Source organism: Anas acuta, chromosome 1 (genome assembly GCF_963932015.1).
Source record: "Anas acuta chromosome 1, bAnaAcu1.1, whole genome shotgun sequence".
Taxonomy (NCBI): Eukaryota; Metazoa; Chordata; class Aves; order Anseriformes; family Anatidae; genus Anas; species Anas acuta.
This window is the reverse complement of record NC_088979.1, coordinates 116,760,336-116,785,856: the sequence shown is the minus strand read 5'-3', so window position 1 is coordinate 116,785,856 and position 25,521 is coordinate 116,760,336. Positions and strand designations below refer to the sequence as shown.

General features: G+C 40.4%; 1 long non-coding RNA gene across 10 annotated transcripts in view; it reads left to right on the top strand.

Moving 5' to 3' along the window:
• Positions 1–25,521, top strand: part of LOC137863215 (uncharacterized) — a 216,414-nt gene that overhangs the window by 148,407 nt on the left and 42,486 nt on the right. For 9 of the 10 annotated variants that reach the window (XR_011100757.1, XR_011100764.1, XR_011100749.1 and 6 more), the window contains 2 exons: positions 14,791–14,926; positions 22,159–22,281. This is a non-coding gene — a long non-coding RNA (uncharacterized lncRNA). The remainder of the gene's footprint in view (positions 1–14,790; positions 14,927–22,158; positions 22,282–25,521) is intronic. The other variant, XR_011100760.1, reaches the window with a different exon arrangement.

Below are 25,521 nucleotides of genomic sequence, written 5' to 3'. Positions count from 1 at the left end.
AAGGGCCTGATAAAGGCACAGCAAGGCAGCCTTTTGGACTGTGTCGTGCGGTGTCGTCACCTGTGTGTGGCTACACTTTCTTTGCTGACAGAGCTTCATGTCTCATTCATAAAGATGCATGTAAATTTGAAAAAGATAGTAATATTTACATAATACCAAAGCCCTGATGTTCTTTCTTCTACAAACAGACAGAAGTACTAAAACCTGCAAGAGGAGCAGTAAAAATCAGGGAATTTTTTGCAGGTGTTTTGCCAGAGGCCTATGTGAATTACAACTCCATGTATATTTCTCTGATACAAAACGATATGATGTTCTACTTAATTATCTGAAATTAGAACCAGAGTGGCAGGCAAAGGGAAAGACTGCTAGAAGTAAAGTACCCTGGACCACATATAGATGCTCTCTTAATAAGGACCTCATAATTAGTAGCTGTTTCATGAGCAGTGTTTCTATGCCTTTGGATTCTTTCACATGTAAAATTCCTGACAATAACCTCAGCTCTGCCCACATTATCTCTGATATTTCCCTTGGAAAGAGACAGCAGTGCTGTGAGCAGTCTGGGGCCATACATATTAGCAATGAGTGTATGTGTTCTCTTTGGCAAGGTTGCTGCAGTCAAATTGTATTTGTAAAGGCTGAGTCCTGCTGAATTCTCTTAGACTCTCTCTTCTACCCAACAGTGTTTGACACAAGTTGTGGGAGCTTCATTATCTACCTCTCTTTCAAATGTGGTTGCAATCTATCACAAAATGCAAGTGATTAAGCTGGGCAGATAGACTTACAGACAACTTATACAACTTTTGTGTAAGTCCCATTTCCTTACAAAACCAGGCAAAAGAATCAAATTTTGTCAGTTTCTGGGCGTTCAAGAAGAAAGCTAAATTAAGTTCCAGATGTGTCCAGCTGAAGAGGTGGCTTGGCATCAGCGTACGTATAAAAAGTGGTCTTACTGACAGTGGTCTCAGAAGCTATCACGCTGACCACATAAAAGTCCTGTTGCAGTCATGACTGTCTTTTAATTTCAGATTTTCCTGCCTACAAAATCAGAGCAATATAGAGAGAGTGGCAGCTCAAGATTGTCACAGCCAAGAGGTGAAAACTCTGTGGGTTTTCCTACTAAAATGGTGGAGCTTGTATGAATGAATTAGCTCTTAAAGAAAAGCCTACCCTTTCTGTTCAGGAACATTTGATGAGAGGTAATATGGTCCAGGCAGGAAGAAGCTTGAGGCTTGTTCATCACCACTGTTTGAGGCTGCTATTTGTACAGTGAGACTAATACTCCAGACTAGAAAAATCAGTGTCTACATGGACCCTGAGTTCAGGTGTCTGTGTCCAGAACTGCTGAGCTGGGAGTGTGCTGGCAGCCTCAGGCAGCTTCTACTTCTTTACAGGCCAAAAAGTTTGGACAGGTTCAGAAAGGTATCAGATCTCCGAAAGTAATGATCCTGAAGTTATGAGTTCACATGTGGCTTGTTTTAAACTCTACTTTTACATCCTGTAAAATGTACTGGGGCTGCTGTTATTTCCTTATTGGCTTGTAAAATATTCTCTTTCCCAAATCCACAAGAGCACTGTTTACTAAGCTACTAATTCCTGTTCCCAAAAGACACCAGACACCTATAAGGAAAAAAATAGCCTCAGAACCAAAATTTTCAGCTTATTCTGAAGTTTTGATTTGAAGGAGGATGGCAAGGAAGATGTAGTTAGCATCAAAATCACAGCAGCATAACTGCAGGTTAAGAAGCTGGTGGCATCTGTTAGAGCACCACATACATGTATTCATTTGCATTGCTGACTTTGTTGTCACTGCCCCCTGATTGTGTGCTGCAGGCAGCCAGCTTCAGTACAATAGTCTGTAGGCTTCCACTGAGGTGATAATTACAAAGTGGATTGCCTGCAACTGATGGTTTGGAGGCATAACGGAGTGCAAGGTTCAAGCTGAAAGGAGCACAGGCTTATGTAATAACTAGTAAGGATTTTGGTAGGTGATCAGTCCAGGCCAGCTGACTACACATACCTTCCTCAGGCTTAGCTAACAAAGTACAAGCTTTCAAAATGCTGAAATATTCTCCTGTGACTACTGCTAGGTTCACCAGTGCTGGTGAACACACTGCTGGAAAACAAAAGCAGACAATTGCCTATTCCAGGAGGTAAGACCCAGCTGCCACCTGTCCCCAGAAGGGACTGTCAAGAAGCATTCGGCAGCACAGGCTGCAAAGGTATGTGTCAGCTGGACAGCTGGTGCACACCATGATTTGCTTCTGAAAATACCCTTGCTTTTAACACCCTATAGGATCCAAAATAGGTAGGAGTATAAACCGTCAAGTATACTTAGTTTGCAGTGCAAAGGGAATTCCTGTTCTGAATGTTAAGAGGTCAGCTGTCCCGTTGCAGTAGTTTTGCATTTATCAAGCAATTCATTAATTCGTGTGCTTTCCAAGTTTTCTCCAGGTACCTCTTTTTAGTGCAATACTGTCAAGCCACTTGCGAACAGTCTTTGCTGCAATCTAAAGGAAGCAGTAGGAGCAGAACACAGGATGAACATTTTAGCAACAGAGACATGTGAAAAGTGTAAGCTTTTTTGCCAAACCTTCTTGGCTTTTCTGTGCTGAATTTGACTTACTTTTCTGATGTTTTGACTTCAACATTGTTCTTTTGTGGCTCTATATTGCATACATTTGAGTTGCTAGTGTGGCTGAGGACTCAAACAGTTGAGGCAAAAGTCCAGCAGCTAATTCATCAGGGATATCAGATTTTAAAGATCTGACTTATTTTTTAATAGCCAGCGCCTTTCTTAGATGCAACTGCTCATCAGCTCCTGGGCCTGATGTACAGAAGCAGCAAACATTCTCATAGATAAATGTTTCCATTCTTTTCAATGTAGAGAGAAATGCTGAATGAACTTAATTACACTTTTACATTTTCCACATTTTTTTTTATAGTGAGATTCTAGTTAAAATGTCATGAAAGTTCTGTTCACCAAAAATAAAAACAGTAATTTTTATTCCTTTTAACACCTTTCTTCCATAGTGCTTCAGAGACTGATAAACAAGGTAAAATGATCAGCTGCAACTGAAAGGCAGCCAATTGCAAGGTGAAGTACAGCAGCTATAAACTGGCAAACAATAATGGTTCAAAATGGGTTAGGAGAGGACAGAACGAATAATAATATAAGTGAGCGAAAATCTGGGAGGAATGTAAGAATACAAAACAGGGATTTGGTCAGTACATGCCACACATGAAGTTCATGCTAAAAATAGGAGTTACTGTGGGAGGATGAGGAGCTGAAGGTGCTTTTGCTCCTACATTCAGCTTACTGTCAAGAATGTTCAATGTGCAGTAACAATAACTGGAAAGTTTGACCAAAATGTGAAATGCTAGGCTTTTGTTTCACCCTACACTCATTATTAGGAGATTATAATTATTTTTACCAGTAAGGGCTATTTTATGCAAGATAAATGTCCAGCTACCCAGGAAAAGAAATGGACACATGAAAGTCTATCATGTTCAAGCCAAGAAGCACTTTGTGTAGGTGGGTGCTCTGATTGCCCATCATAGTCCACGGCGATGTACCACTTGCTATTAGACACCAGGGCACACAGCTTGTTGATAGTTTTCCGTGTTACTCTGCACTCCATATTGAAGATGAGTTATCCAACCACCCACAGTTTAATTGCCAGCTATTATTCTCTGAGCCTTTAGAGCTAAGGCATCTCTCAGTAAACACTGTCATGCTTGTATGCGCATCCATATGTCCTCTGATTTCCCTGCAGCTTCTCTTAGGCAAAGTAGGCTCTCTGTTTCTCCTGCAAAACTCTCATTTGCCCAACAGGCTCATGGAAGTTAGCGTTGTTTGTAATTATTTTCAGCAAGGCAGTAATTATGTTTGGATAGACCCAGCTTCGCTATTAGTATTTTCCTGGCAACTTGTCTTTACCCACTTCTTGTTTTTGAGGTAATGCTCAGCAGCCCAGAGCAGAGCCCTGTGGTGCCAGCCCCTGTTACAAGTGCCCAACTCGTGGGCCCCGGTGATCAGTAGGTCTGTACCGAAGGACACGCAGGAAACCTTGCTCATTAGCAAAGGAAGCTGTCAGTGGCAGCTAGATGGTGCCACATACAGCAAAACCTTCACTTTGGGTTGAGATAAGATGCTCTGGAGGTGTAACTCCATCTCAGCAGCGGTCTGGTCCAGCAACAGAAGCAGACCTGCACCCCAAGCACTATTGTCTCGGAGCAGCTGGAGGCACTAAGCCCAAGGGTGGGCAGAGCTGGGCAGGGCTGCCTGCCTCCTGCTTCCACTCCCCACTTGCGTCTGCTGACAGGGCCCAGTCAGCAGCCTCCTCGGAGATACAAGCAACTCCTGGGGTGAATCTCTCTCCTCCACCTGTCCCCTGGGCTGGCGTTGGCCTTGGAAGTGGAAGAAGTGCCTCCAGATCTGGCTGGGGAGGAAGAGTGAGGAGAGGAATTGCTTTGCCGCTGATGCAAAGTTGATTTTGCCACTCCTGGGCTGAGAACAAAATAGGAATTTTTAGCTTTGTTTCTCCTCCCTCTTGCCCCCCAAGCTTTAGGACAACAAAATCCGATTTTGCATATGTTCCCGCGAAGTCTGGATTAGCTTTCAGTAGGCAGCCGAGTTTTATTTTTTTTTAAATTTTTTAAAGTCCTTGATTTTATTTAGCTCTCCTGAAAAAAAGCTGGCTTAGTCTGTAGCCTGAAATCCAGATGGATACTCCATCCTGTTAAAATTACTTTGCAGTTGGTCCAGCTAAAATGTGAGGAAGCAATCTAGCCTTTTGACACATATTGGACCCTTCTGATAGCCGTAATAACCTCCAGAACCAGATGTCTGAGACCAAATCGTTTAGCAGATGAACATGTGTTTCACGGGAAAAGCATGTTGCTCGGTCTGTGCAGTAGGTGTGATGGGAAATATGCTGTATTGGTGTCCAGCTAGCACAAAGGCCAACTTCGTTCTTTCTCTGCTGCGTTGACATTCTTCAGCTTCTTTTCCACATTTTTTCTGTTTGTTCAGACAATCTGAATCTTGAGATGATGGAAGGATGCCTGCAGCCTCCTGGGTAAACTGGTGCTGTTGGCAGTTCAGCCAAGTGCTTTGCTATAGCTTAAGCCTCCACCAGAAATCCAAAGAACTCAAATGCCCGTAGACTCCAGCCCAGGCAGACAGTGTGTAAATGTTTAGTCTGAGGTATTTTATTATCTTGTTTCTCTTCTTTTTGAGAACCAACATTTAACCTGTTCTGAATATTTTTATGCAGTGCTTGAAAAACAGAATAAACCTGTATCCTCCTTATTTTTGTGAAAAGTAAAAATTTCAAATTTCTTTTACTAAAGTGAAGTGGGAAGCTGTGAACTTGGCTTCTGTGAAATCCGTGGTTTATGTAAAGAAACATCCTTCAGGTAGAATATTTTCAGAAAAAGGTTTATTTTTTTTTAATTGTTGAGAATTTTATTCCATGTGGACAAGAGAAAACATTCTTCCATGAAATGCTGGAGAGAGTTCCATGTAATGGGCAGCTGGGAGATATTACAGATCAAATTAAAACCTTATGAATTGTATTTTTCATAGTGGTTGGTGATTAATACTTATTACAGTACATGTTAAATTGACTTTACTCACTCTTGATAATTTAGACTAGATATTTATTCTTGAGTAGCTGAAAGGTTTGAGCGATTGGACTGATTCTGCTTGGAGGGAGGCTCACAGACTTCAGTACAAGATACATCTTTTTGGTCAAGTATTTCCTGCCTTTCCTGGCTGGAGTTTTTTCTTACAATGAGATGGCTTGAAAGGACGATTGCTCTATTATTTATTGCAGAGATGTGTGGGTGCTATTTTTTCTTTTTGGTTTTACTAGGTGACATAATGATGTCTATCTTTAAATAAATGCTTTCTGAGAATTTCATTTTCACAGACATTTCTGATTGAATCCAGCTGAATCACTGGGCCAGCAGCTGCCCCAAATAATTGATGCCATTCATTTCAGGAGCATGACATCAATGTTCAGTTTGCCCATGAAGCACAATATTAAAGACGAGTCACCTAGGTTAGGTCGTTGAGTTTCTATTCAGGTTATTCATGCACTTAAGGTGAATTAACTCAATGCCAATATAATCAGAGTACACAGCCCCGTACTAGGGTCCCAGTGAACCAAACCTCATTCACCCACCTTCATCTACAGTGCATTTTTGTATTTTATGTTTGTGGCGACCAATTGTACCAAAGCTTAGGAGATTCTGATATTTGTTCAGACATTTGTTCAGCTAGTATAGACTAGCAAGAGAACCGAAGGAGAGGAGCAGACTCCTCATTTAGTGTGTTGCTGTGCTATAGGTGCTAGTGAAAAGAAAGGATTTTCAGCTGTGTAAGTTGTCGTAATGTTTACTGAGTCAGGTATTCAGTAGTGACATTGGTACACATGAATGGAATCACTCATAGCCTTTTTGCTGCTCTTCAGTCATCCAAGTTCACTTTGCTGTGATGGAAGAGATGACAAATGCAACAGCAGTATTGTTCAGTCAGAATTTAACAAGTTGGGCAGAGCTGTAACAATGTGGGCGGGGCGGAAGCGGCCGTTGCCGGGGGGACGGAGCCCCGCGGTCGGAGCCCCCCCGGGCCGGAGCACCCCCGGGTCGGTGCCCCGTGCTGCGGTCGGTGCCCGCCGGGCCCGGTGCGGAGCCCAAACAGTCGTGGTAAATGGAGTCAAGTCCAGCTGGAGTCCAGTCACTAGTGGCGTCCCCCAGGGCTCGGTGCTGGGGCCGGTCCTCTTTAATATCTTCACAATGATCTGGATGAGGGCATTGAGTGCACCTTCAGTAAGATTGCAGATGACACCAAGGTAGGTGCGTGTGTCGATCTGCTTGAGGGTAGGAAGGCTCTGCAGGAGGATCTGGATAGGCTGCACTGATGGGCTGAGGTCAACTGCATGAAGTTCAACAAGGCCAAGTGCTGGGTCCAGCACCTGGGGTGCAATAACCCCAAGCAGAGCTACAGGCTGGGAGATGAGTGGTTGGAGAGCTGCCAGGCAGAGAAGGACCTGGGAGTGATGGTTGATAGTCGGCTGAATATGAGCCAACAGTGTGCTCAGGTGGCCAAGAAGGCCAACAGCATCCTGGCTTGTATAAGAAACAATGTGGCCAGCAGGGCTAGGGAGGTGATCGTCCCCCTGTACTCGGCTCTGGTGAGGTCGCACCTTGAGTACTGTGTTCAGTTTTGGGCCCCTCGCTACAAGAAGGACATTGAGGTGCTTGAGCGGGTCCAGAGAAGGGCGACGAAGCTGGTGAGGGGCCTGGAGAACAAGTCCTACGAGGAGCGGCTGAAGGAGCTGGGCTTGTTTAGCCTGGAGAAAAGGAGGCTCAGGGGTGACCTTATTGCTCTTTACAGATACCTTAAAGGAGGCTGTAGTGAGGTGGGGGTTGGCCTGTTCTCCCACGTGCCTGGTGACAGGACGAGGGGAAATAGGCTTAAGTTGCGCCAGGGGAGTTTTAGGTTAGATGTTAGGAAGAACTTCTTTACTGAAAGGGTTGTTAGGCACTGGAACAGGCTGCCCAGGGAAGTGGTGGAGTCACCATCCCTGGAAGTCTTTAAAAGACGTTTAGATGTAGAGCTTAGGGATATGGTTTAGTGGGGACTGTTAGCGTTAGGTCAGAGGTTGGACTCGATGATCTTGAGGTCTCTTCCAACCTAGAAATTCTGTGATTCTGTGTAATTAAAAACAATGAGGTATTAAAACTAGCCTGAAAATACTTTAAAATTCAACCAAGGCAGGTGATTTCTCTGTCAAATAAAACCTACATGTGGTATAAGAACAGGCAGGATTAAGAACATGAGCTTTTTGCTTTTATGTTTACAATTTAGAGAGTTCTGTCTTGTCACCCTAAACGTTGGAACTTCTTAACCTTATCCCTCTTGTACAAATCTATCTTTCTTTCTTTAATTAGTAGTGACACGTAGTCTTTATGACACAGGGCAGACTTCCAGGCAAGATTGGAGAATCCACAAAGTTCTGCTCTGTTGGGCTGGAAGAGAAAGCTGTTCAACTCTGTTGCCCTGGCTTATGATGGAGGAGTACGAGCCACGTTTCAAGGGGGTGCCCAAGCCTTTCTTGGTATTCCCACTCAGTAAATCCATGCTGCTAGCTCCAGTTATCAACGTGGATTACACTCCTATAGTGTTTTCTAGTGTATTTATTTAGGCATTGACCAAAACGGCTATTAAAACCAGTGGGACCTCCTGGTGGTCTTCAAAAGCGAGAAAGCTCAAAAAAAAAAAAAAAAAAAAAAAAAGTGAAATTCTTTGAAAAAGAACAACAAACAAACTGAAACCTTGCAAATGTTCTTTTCTTTCCACACATACCTGGGAAATTTTTCGTTCTTTTTTAAAAATATTTTTCCTTGTGTTTGCAAACTTTAGCAAAGTTGTTTAGAAGACTTTAATTTGATGCTGTATACAAAAGCAATCAAGATATTTATCTACCTTGTTCTAAACAACACATGGACAAAATTTGCTATAAAGCAAGACTTCGTCAGTTCTTCTTCTTTACTCCTATGGGAACTCCAAAAAGTGATAATTTGTTTTCCTGTTAATTGTAATGATTTTCTTTATGATCTGACAGAATATATGGCTGTGTATCTGGAAACTTTTCCTACTTATCTCCAAAATCTTAGTACAAATGATACTAACAGGCGACTAACCAAGGAAATTATGATGCTTGGACTGTGTCTTTGAAAAGGATGTTGTGAGTGATGCATGGTTATAATTTTCCGGATTGCATTCAGATGTCAGAACTGGCAGTTGTTTCCCCAAACAGCAGGTGTTCAAGCTGACAGACAAGATGATAATAATAACCAACAGAAAGTTATATGAGGAGTTCTATATAGCACAATGTCCGTGTTTGACTACGTGCAGAGTGAAGTGAAGTGGCAGTGAAAGTTTTGTTTAATCCATGGGCTGATAATAACAGGGACTGAATTCAATCACTGAAGGCATTGATTTTTGGTTCCTTTCAGAATCTGGGGAAAGTCAGTACAGAGATTCATGTGAATGCACTTTTTTATTAAAATGACAGACTTTTCCAGTATGATCTCTGCATATTCACCCCGCGGCTGTTCGGTATGAGCATCCCTGTAAAGACCGCTGAGACAATTAACTGTCCTAGCCTCTGGGACTGTCTCATTTCAAACTAAAGTGAAGAAAAAGGCAGCGGTAATACATGAGCTGTGTCCCTGAAAGAATTTGAAGCATAGACATAGGTACTGGAGGGAAATTTACAATTAAATGCATTTTTAACCAGAGTAAGGCTACGTCAAGGCTTTCAAAACCTTTTGTATTACAGCTCACGTAGAAATGTGACAGCTTAGAAAGAATCAACACAGTACTTCAATACAAATGTGGCAGGACAACCACAGAAGAAGCATAGAAAAATAAATAAAAGAAGAGCCTGTATTTTGGGATGTCTCTGTTTGCAGACTGTAGAAAAGATACAGGACTTGTTCTAAACTGCTGGATGATCCTTCCGAGAGACCTGTGCTCCTTTGCTGACACGTACACACTCACTTAAAACATACATTGCTGAAATTTCTTCCAGGACAATATTAAGCTGAAAAGGTGGATGATCCAAAGAAAATGTGCCTGCTGTCCAAAATGCCTGTTGCTCCCTCACTTCAAATATTGACATTCGTCTGGGTGCTTCTCGTTGTTTAGGTTGTCCACAGACCAATTTAACTGAGGCTACTCTGCCAAGAAATAGGACTTGTCTCAGTAGGAAATTTCATAATCATTACCACTCTTAAGTGTACACTTTCTGTCTCATTTCTTTATTATTGCAATTGATGTAATTTGAAAATTGATATACCTCATTACTTGCATGTCACCACGCCACACTGTTCTGCCTTCCCACTAACGTTAAATACACCGTTTTTTCTACATTTTTTTTTTTCACTTAATGTTTATGTATGCATTGCTAGGTGAATAATGTTCAGAGGTCTGCTCACTGGTTTGTTACTTTGGGTTTTCAGTTTCACTCCTGTGTGCGTGGTGTCAGAAAAAGCCATTAAAAGAAAAGTATCACAAATGGTTGTAGGTCTTATAATCAGCCAGCAAGTAGATTTTCTTTCTAGAAAAATGTTTAATTCTAGTTTCCATGCTTAGCATTGCTAAAAGACCTTGGGAGAAGGCAAATTCTCCTAAAAACTTGCTAATTTTAAAGTGTGCCTTCTTAATCTGTCACTCCTGTGTTGTAACTTTTACTTTATAATTACTTTATAATTTACTTTATAATTCCTATCATTATGTTGTTATTTTGAGGGGCAGCTTAATGGCACAAGAGAATAGAGATAGGTAGGGAAAATCTGATTAGATGCCAGAAAAAAATTCTCAGTGAAGATCAAACATTGGAACAAGATGCCCAAAGAAGTATTAAAATCTCTGTCCTTGGAAATATTCTAGATTTGGCTGGATATGATCCTGAGCAACCTGCTCTGACTTCAAAGACAGATCTGCTTTTAGTGGGGACTTGGACTAGAAGACCTCCAGAGGTCCTTTCCAAACTAAATCATTCTCAAATTCTGAGAATATTTTTCTCTTTTGTCAATAGTTTGCAAAGAAAGTGCTAGTGTACAAAGGCGTATAAAATCTGATTTTGTAAGGCTATCAATAAAATTATAATAGCAAAGTTTGCCCTCTGAATATCCTTTGCAACAACATGGAGTGTTTCACCAAACTACCATAGACTGATTTCACCACCATTGTACCACAGAGGTCACTACTGTCTAGCCCTGGCTAATGGACCTAACTTTTGTCTTTCTGATGAAAATAAAGCATCAGCCTCTGCCTTTCACTGTACTTTTTCCTGGCACTTTATGGGTAAAAGTAGCCTAGATGGGCATCCTAGTGAATGGTTCGTTCTACTTCCCAGCAACGGAAGAATCTTCCCTACTGCATACTGCTGGTGCTTTTCCTTGTCTCGTTTTAAGTCTCTCAGATGACAAGGCTTCCACCATTTCTTTTGGCACTCTGATTATTAAACAGCAGAGAGAACAGCCTTATGAAGTTTCCCCAATGTCAATCTAAGTTTTCTCTTACTATCTTTTTCCTGTTACTCCTAAGTCTGTCTTACATATGATATTAATATACCTGTCCCACTCCTTGGTGTTTAAATATTTAATCCACTTGAAATTTGTATCATGAACTATGGTTCATCTTATTCTTCTAGCAGCTTGCGTGTGATCACCTTCCTTTTCCTCTGGATATTACTCTTTGTAGCCATTTTTTTCTTCTCTGAAGTCTTGCCGTCTTTTTTGACCATTGGGCATGTGGAACTAAGCAGAGCTTTCCAAGCCCGAGCCAAGAAAAATTTAGGTTATTGTTTCCTTGCTCTGTGTTGAGGTACTTCTGCAAAATCAGGGCAAAAGTGCATTTTTCTTTCCTCTACTGAATTTATATTACAGCACAGCTGTAGAAATTTATCATCCTCGGTCACAATCAGGGCTCCTTCAGCATTACAACCTCCCTGTGGAATACCCTGTGGTGTAGGTGTGCTATGGATTGTCAGGGGTGATCCTTTAAGATAAGTTGTTAGGATTACTGGGTTCATGTTTCTCCTCAGAAAAACAGAAATAGAGGATAGATGTAGTGAAATGCTCTATATGCACTGAAACCAGCCAAGCCATGGATCTGGCACCAGCATAGCCTTTCTTTCAACATGTTTAAAATATTATTAGATACTACTTACATGCACTGTGAAGCATGGAATATGTGGAGATTTTCATGCAGCTCCTAACTCATATCAAGAGCCGTAAGAAGTTCAGCTGATGGTCTTGGATACAATGAATAATACTAAAAGTGTGTTGAGCAAACAAGCAGAGAAAGGGAGAAGAGAACCAAACTCAATGCTAGAAGTGGGGATGGAGCAGGGCAAGGAAATGGTAATTCCCCAATTTAAGTACTATCCAAATTCTCTTTCCCTTTCCTCCTGCCAGTCTCCAGTTCTTCTGTGTCCAGCTCTGAGGAGGCCTGAGTGCATGTCTGTACGTGTGTGACCAGACTGTCTGTGCCCAGAAAGACCACTTGTACCCGCTTATCTTTTGGGTATGTTCTTCATTCAGTGCTACCAACAATGTGTTTTCGTTTAGCTAGGAAAAGAACATGTTCTACTTCACTTTGAAGCTCCCTTGAGGGAAAAGCGAACAAACGTGTTTAAATTGCAAGAAGAAAAAGTTCACCAATTCAAAATAGTCTGATGGGTCTCTAAACTCAAAACAGAAGCATGGGAGGTTTGCCCACCGGTATGAAGATGAGAATCTGAATTGTTGGACAGGGCGGCCAGCATGCCAGCAAAGCTCTCCCTTCGCTGTATCAGGAGAAATCAAGGCTCTTTGTTAACTGACAATTCATCAGTCTCTGGCACTGATCCATCCACAGGCAAAAGAGCCATGCCTCTACATTTCTACTTCAGTTGTGGTGAGACACGCAGACGGTCTTGCAAACAGATAAATATTCAGCCCAGTCCCTGGGGGCTGTTACCACACAAAGTCTGACCTGAGATACACTGAACGCAGTGTCCGTCATTTGGAGACTCGTCTATATCTGCTTCTGTTTATTGTGAAACCCGACTGTAGGATCTATTGGATAAGACCGCCTTTATTAAGCCTCTAAATAATAGCTGTGCTGCAGTAACAAGCCAGTCACGTCTGTCAAAAGCTTGGGAAAAGCTGTACTCAGTTCAAAACAGTACTTTTATTTCCAACTTTTTAACAGAGACCAGCTTCTAAATACGATATCTCTTTGCTCGTGTTTCTGGAAGTCAACCTTTCTGACTGTTTTTCTTTGGCATCTACTTCTCCAGCAAAGAATGACCTTAATCATTTTATAAAGAGTCAGTTGTTTTTTTCATTTCACAGTTATTAGTAGAGCAACACTTAAGAATTGGTTGGTGCTTCCAATATATTGCAGTATGCCCCACCAAAGTTAGAGGAATAATGAATTTTTGTATTTGGACACTTCTTTGGAACAGCACAAATTTTCCCTTTAGCTTGTCTGGGGGCTCTGCCCTGCTGTGTGTTTTCTAGCAAGGTTTACACTGGCTTCTCTTCTTGTCCTCTGTGCTGAGTGACAGCAAAATGGCTTCCCCTCAGTGGGCAGAAGGGTTACGGCCTTTTTGCTTGTCTGGCATCTGCTGACGAACTAAAAGGCCCCAAAACTGAGGGGCGGATTTCGTAAAGGTGTACCAGAGCTTTAAACCAGCCTGCAACAGAAAATGAACTAAGCAAGGGTTTTAGAAAAAATGTCTGCTGCTGCCGAGTTTGGGGGAAAGGGAGAGCACCATTAGATAGTGTAAATGAGCCCAATTTTCAGATGGGGATTCTGAAAACCTTTAAAAGCATATCAAACCCCTTTCAGATGTTTTCTGAACAACCATTTTTTTTTCTCTCTCTCCTTTTTCTGTGCCCGTTGAATACTGCCAGCTGTGTAATTGCAATGCATAATACTTGAATATCAACTGAAAAGTTGCTGATGCCTTACCTGGATCTTAACAAGAAGCTTCCCTCTCTGATACCTTTGTGATGCAGGAAGAGGCATCCTTGTTACTGAACTAGATGGGAGTGGACGTGTATTTGTGAAACCATAATCTAAAAAAAGCTCACTAGATTTTATTACAGGGTTAATTTTTCTTACTTGTGAAAGTTTTTGGCAAAAAGAAAATTACCCAGAGATGAAAATCTTGCCAAAGCAGGGTTTCCCAATATATATCAATATAGACTGCAAGGAAGATACTAAGATTCTTCTTTACTACAGTCTAACAATGTCAGCATAGCTCTAGGGATACAGCAGGCCATTTTCCCCTCTCAATCTCTGCACTGAATTCCCAGTTAGAGCTTTTCTTGGGTAAAACCAGTAAGATCAGTGCTAGGGTCTTCAGTTTCCTAACATCTTTCATAAGGAACAGACTGACATTCAGCTTGACTCTTTGGAGCTGGGAAGCCCCACCTAGTTCTGCATAATCTCTAGTGCAACAGAAAGGATAACCAGCAATCTGTGTAACAATTCAGGAATTTCACACAGAGACAGTGAATTTAAAAGTCTGGTGAACATTTGTGACGTTAGTAATTTACTGCTTATTGCAGTACCTGGATCTTTGCTGTGTTAAACACCTACATTACATTTGCCTCGAACACTTATATAGAAATCAGGCCCTAAAATAAAACAGAAACCCATCTACACTGTTCCAGTCAGCCTCTTCTCTGTCCTTAGAAATGAGCTTGCTCGTTCCTTCTCAAAATGTGCTTTCTCCCTGTTGAAAACTTTTCCACTGTGAACTCAGATAATTAGTTTAAAATAGTCTCTTTTGCCCAGCAATGACCTGTTGTACAAAGTCTGGCTGTAGCATGGGGAGAAAAATCTCTTTCTAGAAGAACAAATGTGACTATCCTCTTCTTTTCTCACCTAACCCCATGTATTTTTTAGCAAACCGGTGGGGGTAAGTAGAAAGCAAACTATTTATTCAGGCTTTTGTATTGTGTTATCAGTATAGCAGGGGCCATGGAAAGCTTAACTCCAGAGAAGTTTGCCAAAAGTATCCTTAAAAAATAAAAATAAAAAAACATAGTGAAAGAACTAATTGTGTTGTATCATCCTAGTAATAAAGAGGCTCTGTGTTGCAGCAGTATGGCATCCCTGTGGACACAAAATTATTATTTATAGTAAAGAAAATCTAGTTCTTATTTGGCACTCTAAATGTTTTACAAACCAAGTCTTTCATCTCTATTTTACAGACAAAAGTACTGAGATACAGACTGTAAACTGCCTGCAAAAGAACACCCCAAACACTAGCAGTAGAGCTAGGATAAGATTTTGAGACTCGGCACAGAGCAGGAAGCCCATGCCCTTCAAGAGCACCGACATCACCAGGTAAAACTACCAAATGACAGGGGCTATTTATTTGGGGTGGATTTTGGAGATATACTCCGCTCTCTTTCCAGCCAACCACAGTTCTACTACTGGCTTCAGTAGGAACTGAGTTTTAGACTAAGAGATTTTTTTAAGAAACTGCTATCTTTAATACATCTTATGTGTAGCAGCACCTATTATCAAGCTGTAGCTATTTGCCTTATTCACTGTGAGTGAGTCCTACATGGTTACATCTTTACAGCTGAAAGCCCCTTCTAAATTCTACTTCAGGATGAAATAGTCGCTCTGCAGGCTTTCAAAATCTCCACACTTAGAGATAATGCACCAAACCTATTGTACCAGCAATTTATGTCTTGTTTATGGTGCCATGGTTTTCCTGTGTAAATAATCAGTCAGGATTTGGCCCCCCAAGGTTGTTGTCCTGCTTCCAAAAGGGCAGGTATTTTACTTCAAAGTGCCATGGGTTTTTTCTCCTGGCTGCAAAACAGCCTGAACCTTCACTAATATGGGGAGGCCAGAGTCCCAGTGGAATAACAACCAGCGGGTTGTTAAGAGAGAAAGACCTTTAAAGCTCTCAAACATCTTTTCTCCTACCAACAACGTCCAACGCATCCCTTCCTCTTGGTGCTAAGAAGATGAGGCCCCCACTGCATCTTTTAAAAACAAGGAGAACAACAGCTTCCCATGTAAAATAATTGCTACTAATAAGAATCTGCCTTCCTTTTTTTCCCTGTCAGTTGAACAGCTGCAGACTTCTTTTCAGTCTTGAAGGATGTCATTTTTTAATTACCTCTGTACTGACATTTTGCATATTGGGACTAGTTGTATACGGAAAGAAGAATGGCTGTATCAGATTGGATTGAGTCATCCTCTAGCTAGCCCGGGATCCTGCAACCAAAAAGTGACCAAAACCAGATGCCTAGTTAAGAGCATCAGGACAGGGCAAGCTCTCACTAATAAGTTGCCAGCATAGTCATATTTTCCAGCAATCTGCAATCCAGAAACTATCTCAAGCAGAGATGATATTGTGTTTAAGTTCTGTCAGGGAAAAGGGAACATCAGGAGAGGAGACATTGAGTCTAGGTCTTGTACATTCACATGAGTGGTACATTCATTTATTTGATACTGCATTGTTTTCTATTTATTTCACAGTTGGTGTAATTTACACAGTTGGTGTAATTTATGAATTATTTTTCAAAGAGTTCATTCTTGCTACTTGGCCACAGTAGAGAATTTTTATTACAGCATGAAGAATTTGTCTGATCTGATGTCACCTAACTCAGAAGTATTTTCCCATTCACCACATGTCAGCCAACTAGCATTGTTTCCAAAAGATGCTGAAATCAAATTCTGCATGTTTCCTGTTTAAACCTTTATCAAACGTCTATTTCTTTTCAGAAACAAACAAACAAAAAAACCCACTACAAACAAACAAAAAAGCAATGTTTTTTTCAGAAAAACATTTGCATGTTTTGCCAGTTATGTACTATTTACTGGAATACTAGGTGGACTCCTTTTTTTCTTCTTTAAGAAGACCTGCAGCTGCTTCTTCAAGTTCCAGACAACTAATCCACTAAAATTGGGACAGTATGTTAAAGTTAATGATGTGCTATGTGATTAACTTCCTGACTTACCTGACTAAAACCGGAGTCTAGGAGTAGTAGAAAAAAGAATGTCTCTTATCTAAACGGTCTCATTAGACAAGTGGTATTTCTTGAAGGAAAAACTCCATTCAGTTTACATCCATAGGAGTAACATGTATTACAGGCTTAATTTCAGGAAGGAAAAGTTAGAATTTTGATTCTCAGCAAGTTATTCATTATGATTTTACATAATAAATTGCACTCACCATTATGGTTTTCTCCTGCATGCTCCAACAGGCTTATATATCAGTATGCATCGCTGCTTAGATAGGGCCAACAATTAAAATCTCACTTCACTTACTTAGAGAACTTACTGCACAAGGACCAATCCTGAAAAAATAAATAATAATAATGATAATAATAATTATTATTATTTATCCGGTTGACTCTCAGGAAACTACTCGCATTTGTAAAGTGAGATAATTGTAAGTCTTGAAGGATTAAAATTCGTAACTCTAGAGGTCTTACTTCAGGCTTTATTCCACGTACAAAATGCACATGTAACTTTTTCATCATTTTGCTGTAATAAAAATCTCTCCTATGTCCACACAGTGAAAGTCATTTACAATGCAATTTGACTTCTCATATATTTCTTTGTTGCCCCTCCTGGTGAGAAATGGAAATGTCCGTGTTAATAGGTTTAACTCATAAGGGCAGCTATGGGCACTGAAACATCCTCTAGTACTAATCAGAGATTGAGGTATTCTATATTACCATGCTCTGTACAAGCATGTTCCTTAGCATCACAGTGAAACAGAGGACCACCGTGTGCGGATGTGACAAATCTTATGCTGTCAGGGTGAGACTGAGACACTTTTTCCTGTCTCCGACCCTCCAGCATCAGCTTCTGCGTCTCCTAAAGGATGCTGTTTTCCCTGCTACAGGGATCCTGTCAGGCTGCCCTGCCCTTGAACTATTTGACTCAATATGAAGGTCTTATAGACTTCCTGCTGCTACAGCTGAGGAAGACAAATGCCCTCCTGACAACTGAAAATGTTAAGAACACAAATATAATTATTCTTTCAGACCTCATTTGGGTACTTTGATTTAAAAAGTATTATTTTCATAACTGCTTTTCAAATATTACTCATTACCTTCCTGGCTGCTTTGCACATTGTTTTCTTTTTCACTTAAGATGTATTGCTTATGCTGGGAGAAGCTGTGTGGCCCCACGGTTTGAGAACAAGACCAGATGGCAGGAGTTATCACATCCAACATCCAGTTTGCCACTGATGTTACGTATTGCCTTGGGCAAATTGTCTGTTAACACTGCATATCAAGTCCCGTATGCATTTTTGGAAGGAGTAGAGACAGTAATATCTTTCCTGTAGTAATTCTCTGAATGTTTCTTAAAGACTGTACTGAGCACAGGGTGCCCAGCAGAAAGCTGAATCCTTACCTCCCACAACATCCCTGCCTTACCATGAGAGTTGTGTTTGCACACTCCAGCAGATACATCCACCTCTTTTGTCAGTAGATTTAATCAGAAAAATGTAGCACGGGACAGAGGCTGTAAGAGTAAAGTGGAGTAAGCAGGGGGTGAGGTGAATGCTGGCCTGCATCTCACCAACATCATTCTCCCTAGAGGAAATCAAAGAAACATGAGTTTTGCAGACACCAGCCTCTTAGTTTAAATGCCTTCTGTGGTAAGCTTGATTCCAGCTGTTGTTGGATACCTGTGCTTGGGCTTCACATAATTTTTTCCAATGGAATAATTCTGTAAGTATAAAATTAGAAATGTTTGTTATTTTTCTTGGAAGACTTTTTTTCATCATAAAACTAAACACTTCTAACTGCACTTCTAACTGCAGCGTAACTACAAGCCAAACTGTTCTATACGGTCCTGCTGATTTTTTTTTCCTCACTGAAATGGCCTTCAAACATGAAAAGTGTGACGGGGAACTGATCAATATTTGGCACATTCTGCCAAGCAAGCGTCTTCTGCTTGAACACCACAGTTTTTTTAACCTGAAGAACTTCTGTTCTCCACTGCCTATTACCCCTAAACTCAAGTGGCAAACAGAAATAAGCAGGCCATTTTATACATAAAGAACCAGTAAGCAAAGATTCCTGAGTAAGCCACTTTCTTTTTTTATCTTTGATAAACAAATATATTCTTCCATTCGGTTGTACATTTTTCTTGGATAGGTATTGCTGCTAAGTAAAAACCACGAAGTAAATCTAGGTGTTGTCAGCACAAGGATAGCTTTAAGATTAGGACTAAAGCTAAATTCTTTCCCAAAAGAACTAGAAAGACAAACATTCCCCAGCAGTATAGATTGCAGCCTGTGAATTTTTATTAAAACATGTAATCTGACTGAAAATGGAAAACTCTATTTCTACTTGAAACTAAAGAAGAAGGTATGAATGTCTTTAGGTGAGTTTTTTTTAAGGGTAGTCTCCTTCAAATGTGTTTATCAGAAAACCAGCTGAAGGGAGGGTTTTCTGTTGTTACATATTATTCTTGTAAAACAATGTGTTATGGTTGCTTTTATTAAACATTGATCAGAAGGATCAGCCAGGGAGCTAGGGAAATCTCTGTGATAGCTTTCCTATGGGCTGTTTGCTCAGGTGTAGGAAGGGCAGTACTGATGTTTCAAGAACACATTTCCCTGAGTGTTTTTGAAAGAGCCAAAGAAACAATAGTTACATCAGGTCCCTCTCCTCACCTGGCTCCTGTGGAAGCACCTGTATTTAAAATACACTCTGTGTCCTCTCCCAGTGGTGAAGCCAGGAGAATTATTATTGGCAACATTTTCAAGCCTTAGATGTCTAGATTTAAGCATCTAAATATGTGGCTTGATTTTGAAGTACTGAACACACACATACATGCACACAGACATGCGCATGTTTTATTGAAGTCAGCTGGAGACGCTGGGTCATAAACATTTTTGAAAATCAGGCCACTTATTTAACTGTCTAACTATGGATTTATGAGCCTAGCTTCAGACACACCCAAGTCTAGTCATCGGCTCTCACAGATACAGGCGTATTGTCCCAACACTGCACAGTGCAGACTGACTAATCTTTAAGTCCCGTTCCAGAGTCACACTTCTTAAAATTAAGCTCAACAAAAATAAAATTGGGAGAATTATTTCCATATATTAAAACCAAGGATTATTATTTTTTTTAATCCTGGAAGGGAAAGGATTTGAACCTTTCTCTGCAGTAACTGGAACCTAAATATTGCAGCCCTACTGTTAGCTAGTGAGAATCAGAAAATCAGATTGATTTATTGTCCAATTTTCTATTTTTCTTTGAAATATTACAGTGTTTACTGAAGTCTGTGGGACAGCTTGTGATTATTGCTTATAAAGAACAAGGGGATCGCCAGACAGCCCTCGCTGTGCCACAGAAGTGTTATAATTACACACTGCTTTCTACTCACAGCTTCGGACAAAAATGTGACCTTGCCTCAGGGACATTAAAATGGAACACTGAAACCAGTTTTACTAAAATCTTCCTGTGAAAGCTGATGTGGGATTGGTGCAATGCTGCTGCCTAACACCTGAGCAAGAGTTTGTCTGCAGTGCCAGTTCCTACCAGCCTCTGAGGGCAAGGCTTTCGCAGTGCTGCAAGCAGGGGTTTGCTTTGGAGCCTTCTTTTGTGTCATAAACTCTCAGTCAAAAAACTTGGGTCAGGGAAGTGTACAAAACCATTTCAGTCACCACACATCTCTGACATTGTTCAAATACATTCAATGATCTGCTTCCATCACAGTTGACAACGCAAAAATGACAAAATTGACCCAAAGAAAGACTCCATAGACTCCTGTGCTGGTTTTGTTTTGGGATTTGCCTTTTTTATTATTAGTTTTTTTTTTGCTTTGAGGCTTTTTTCTCTTTTTTTGGATCACAGCAGCTGGAATTCGGTTCATCAAGTATTGCTGTAAAGAATTTCCTTTACTGATAACAATGCAGAACAAATTCAATTTCTTCTTCTCGCTCAGTGCAAGGATCTGTGTGTTCTCAAGAACTAGCACATTTCAGAGTCAAAGGTGGTCCAGAAAGCATGTATCCACAAATAGATGTGTCTGTTTTCATTTAGCAAGGTATTTTATGGTTTAGTTTATTCTCTCAGGTAGCCTTAGACTGTCTTTTCTCTTACGCTTTTTTTTCTTTGTAATAGAGTATCACCAGCAAAGGCTAGATAGAGTAAAGCAGAACAACTTGGTGGGCGGTAAAAACACTCAACCATGTAAAGCCTAACATTATTTTGATTCCAAATGTTCTCTTTTAGAAAACAATTTCTAAAACAATTGCTTCTGAGCTGGAAAAGACACAAAGGCTATCGCTTGATCTTTTAGTAAAATCTGGTAGCAAGGTCAGTGGAAAGACAGAAAGCCATCCTGGACAAGCACAATTCTCTTTGCCTCTTTCTTATTACCTAACTTGCAAACATTGGATGGATGCAGCCCTTTTGAATCTTTACAAAGTACAGATTTGTTTTTACGATGGTGTTAGTCTACATTTATACTACTTAAGCGAACAGAATCACACGCTCTGTGTTTCACTGAACAAAGTTCAAATTCAGGTGTTGTGGCTGATACAGTCATAAATTCCCCTTCCCACAGAAGCTGTTCAGTACAGAGGGCCCCCTGTGGCTGCAGCTAGCTGGACTATAACTTTTGGTCAGATATGAAATGGTTCTTTTCTCCCTACAAGACAACTTTGTTTCCTCTGCCTTTTCAGCATATTGTTTATAAAGCATGATCTAAAAAGATGTGAGTGCTGAAAATAAGAGCTAAAATGCAAACCAAAGAAAGATTTCTGATGGATGAGTCCACAGAAAAAAATGTTTAAGTGAATGTCAGCAGCGTTCATGTTCAAGCTCCTAGAAATATCCTAATTTGATTTTTAAGAGTCCAGGTACTCTCAATTCTATTTTTAGTTCTAAAAATTCCCAGAAACACACCTTTAACACAGAACTTCTGCTGATACTCCTTTTACTCCACTGCAGGGTGGGTATCTCTACTATTTCCATTGTCTAGCTTTCTTTTTCTCATTCTTTGTGGTAGTTATGCAGTATATGTTTTCCTAGGTGCTCCCTACCATCTCCATAAACAACGAGTAAGAGACTAAGTGGGGACAGATTGGTAGCCACTTTAGTCACAGAAAAGAAATAGCAGGGGAAACTAAATTTAGCCCTGAAAATCATAGAAGTAGACAAATAAAGGAGGAACAATTCCAAGTGAGGAGTGAAATGTGCATGCCAAGACTGCAAGGGAAAACTGGGAAAACGCTTTCTACAGACACCCAGTAACAAAAGCTTCAGTCAAAAGTAATGGGAGATTCCCCATTCACTTGAACAGTAACAGTGGCAGGGCCCAGCTTTCTGGACAAAACATCACAACAGTGTAAAAAGGTGCTTTTCACAAGTAGACAAATTGTTCCTCTCTTACTGGTCTTAGAAGGAAAGGGTGAGCAAATGAGTTGCAATATAGAACAAAGGAACCAGGACACAGGCAGCTACGAGTACCATTAGATGTCTGGTTGCTGGCTAATGATGACTTTTTGCTTCGAAATGTATAAATGCGCTATCATTTAGCTTCCCACCATGATTCCATTCCCTCTTTTTTTTTGCCCGCAGTTCGCTCTACATTCAGTGTCATCACCTGGCTCCTTTCTGACAATTGTCCTGTTTTGACCACAAGGATAAGGAGACGGACATCTGCTTAGCTCCTCGCTTAGAAAGCTAGAGGCCTACAAGAAGGTAAGGTAGCTTGTGTAGCAAAGAAAACCTAAACTTGAGAGGTGAACAGTGATGGTGATGGCACTCTGCAAAGAGTAAGGGAAATGAGACAGAAGCATGGGTAAATGCAGAGTTTAAATTCAAATCACTTTGATTTGATTTTATTTTTTGTTTCACTCATGCAAACAATTAACATATTGGTGTAAGGTTACCTCTGGTACTTTCCATCACATAAACAGGCTGTCTCACAGTCTGGGAATGATCTGGGAATCATCTGAAAAGTAGATCATTTGAAATAATTGTGCCAACCCTGGACAGTGAAGCAGTAAGAAAATTTAGATTTGTGAGGAACAGAGGGTTTTGAGCTAGTCACACTATAAAAAGATATTAAATAATAACCAAAAAATGCATAGGAATTAGAGATTGTGTGGGAAGATGAGATGTAAGAAGGGGCATTTGAGGTGAGAAACAAATCAACATGTTTCTAAGATCTGGAAGGGTACAGTGTGCAAAGTAGATTAACCATAACAGGATTTTCAGTCCCTGGCTACCTTCATAAATAAGGATCTCATTAAAATGAAAGAAAAATTCACATCAGATATTTTGGGCAGCAGGACAGAGGTTGTTATTCAGGCATACGTACCTGCAGGTCTCATGAAGTACAAAGCCATTTGTGATCTGAGCAGGAGAGGGACCTTGTTGTTGCTGCTGTTTTCTTGTTGATTGTTGTTTAAAAAATTACAAAATTGAAAGATTTCATGAGTTCAGTTATGAGTGTAACTTTTGTTTAGAGAGTATCACATGCATGCACACATGCAAGATAGTGTGAAGAGGTCTGGGATTGATGTGAAGTAACAAAGGATTTGAGGGACAAGATTGGTTATGTGCTTGCATGTTCATTACTGGGAGAAGTAGGCTTTGTGACAGAAGCTCCACTTATGAGCACACCAGATTTGGTACAAACAAAGTAAAAGAAAAACAAAAATATCCTTCCCCAAGAAACTAAATCTTTGTTTCTTGGCCAGGTGTAGTATGGAAGTCTTTAGAAAGCATTTAAAGTTAAACAAACTAAATCCTGTTTCTTATAGGCTTCTTAGCAGATGGAATTTTGTAAATGGACCTTGGATAGAGCGTTAATATAAACCTTAACCTGCTTCACTTCCACCTTGCATATGATGTGGTAGGAAGATACTTTTCACCATCATTAAAAATGAGGCACATAAAACTATCTGCTTCTCCATGTAGAACAGAAAATACACTGATTTCTTTCTCCTTATCTAATCCTCCCCGTGTCCAGTCCTCAGCAACACATTACAGTATAGTCAATTTTTTGTCCATTATTTTCTTAAAAACACGTTTTACCAAAATCTGGTTTTCCGCAGCATAGTATTGATTTGAATCCTGAATGCAAATGTGAGTAAATTGAGCTTTTCCTTTTTTTCTTACACACATGAAGAAAACTAGAAATCTGTAAACTAAACTTCGTATAACAGTAGACCAAGTATGCTTTTTTCATTTTACTGAACCGTCTCTTGTGGATCACACTGAAACTTGTGGACTCCTTCTCATATGAATTTGTTCTTCCAAAGAACAGCTATTCAACTGAACTGCTGCTCTTCTCCAGAGACGCTAACTCATACAGTGCTTGGTCCTTCTGAGAAGTCATTAGAAGTGTATGAATCTGAAGTTTCCCTCTTCTTTGCCATAATAGTAGCAACTAAAAAACTCGCAAACTGCAATGGCTCCCAGTTTCTCTCTGCCTTCACCAAATTCAGAGAGGGTCTGCCACTGTTCCCATTCAGCTTCAGCTTTTTCAGCTTCTCAGTGCTTATGCTATCAAATGATGGTGTGGAGAGGAAAGGATATCCTCCCTCCAATGATTCAGCCTAGCATGGTAGGGTTGAGGTGAGATTTCCTTTTAACACTGGAGCTTCATCTGCCCTTGGGAATAATGTAGTGAAGGGATTTTACCTGATTTGTTTCCATGGACCATAGTGCTTCAGGGATCAAAATCCATTTGGGGAACAGTGATACCAATCCTCAGTATAGACAATGCAACAGATTGCATGCAGAAGTCAGATAACAGGCAAAAGGATGTTGTTGTGCACACCAACCAAAATATGGCTACTTGGCATACAAAAAGCCTGACACTTACCATGTGTGCTTTGCTGGTAAAAGAATAGTTGATATTTTTGATTCTATATGGCAATGTGAAGTTATTGCTGTGAAATATCAAAGTCACTGCCTGTTTGAGAGGACAGCAGAAAATCCGTATGCTTCAGTTTCAGGCTGCACATATAAATACGTTGCCAAATTTACAAAACACACTGTTGATAGTGCTCTTTTAGCTATGAGTTCTGTAGATACATGATGGCATCCTGGGCACAAAAGTTGAAGTCTGGGGGTTTTGATCATTTACTTAAAGACAGGCTTTTAGCATCTGAATCACAACTTACATGAGGTTTTGAAATAGCACATAAATAGTCCTCAGAAGAGAAATACAATTCTGTTCTCACTGCTCCTTGCTCATTCTTTCCTGCAGTGCAGTCCTATATGGACCCTACTAGTACCTGTTCTTAGAGTTCCTCTTGCAAGAATTGTTGTGTGCTTTAAAGATATCAGGCAAAAGGCTCCAAAACCCATTCTCCTTTGACTTAGTGTTATTTTGAAAGACTGTAACTACATAGGCATGAACAGACCTTGTCCTTATCAAGATCAGGCCTAGAAGGTAAATTACGTTAGAGCTGCACTGCAGTCCAGTAAAGCCAGTGGATTTGCAGCAGTGTAACTTAGAAATGAATGTTCATTTATCACTCCAGCATGGACTGTCTCCAGTCATTGTTTTCATCTGCTGCTGCTTCTGAGCCATCAGCTCCTTCTGCTTGAGAATGTTTAAGTCCTTTGTTTTCTTCACCACCTAAACTCTATCCAACGGGCAACACGTTTTCCCTTAGATATTTAATATTGATTAGGTAAATGAATTTTAAATTTTAGAACTATGAAAATTTGGAAACATCTGCAGACATTGAATAAAGTCTGTTTTCTTTTGCAGTCTGCTAACAGCTGGAATCCCCAGCCTAAAAGCCTTCTTTGTTTCCCAGGTTTCCATTACACATTTTTGTACCACACATGCAAACTATCCAGGCCTGTGAAGGAGGGACAATTCTTATTTTTATGAAAGATGTTTGCCATTTTCCATTCTGCACTCTTTAGACCTCTAGTTGTCTAATAAATGTTGTTAAAGACATTCCTATTTTTCCC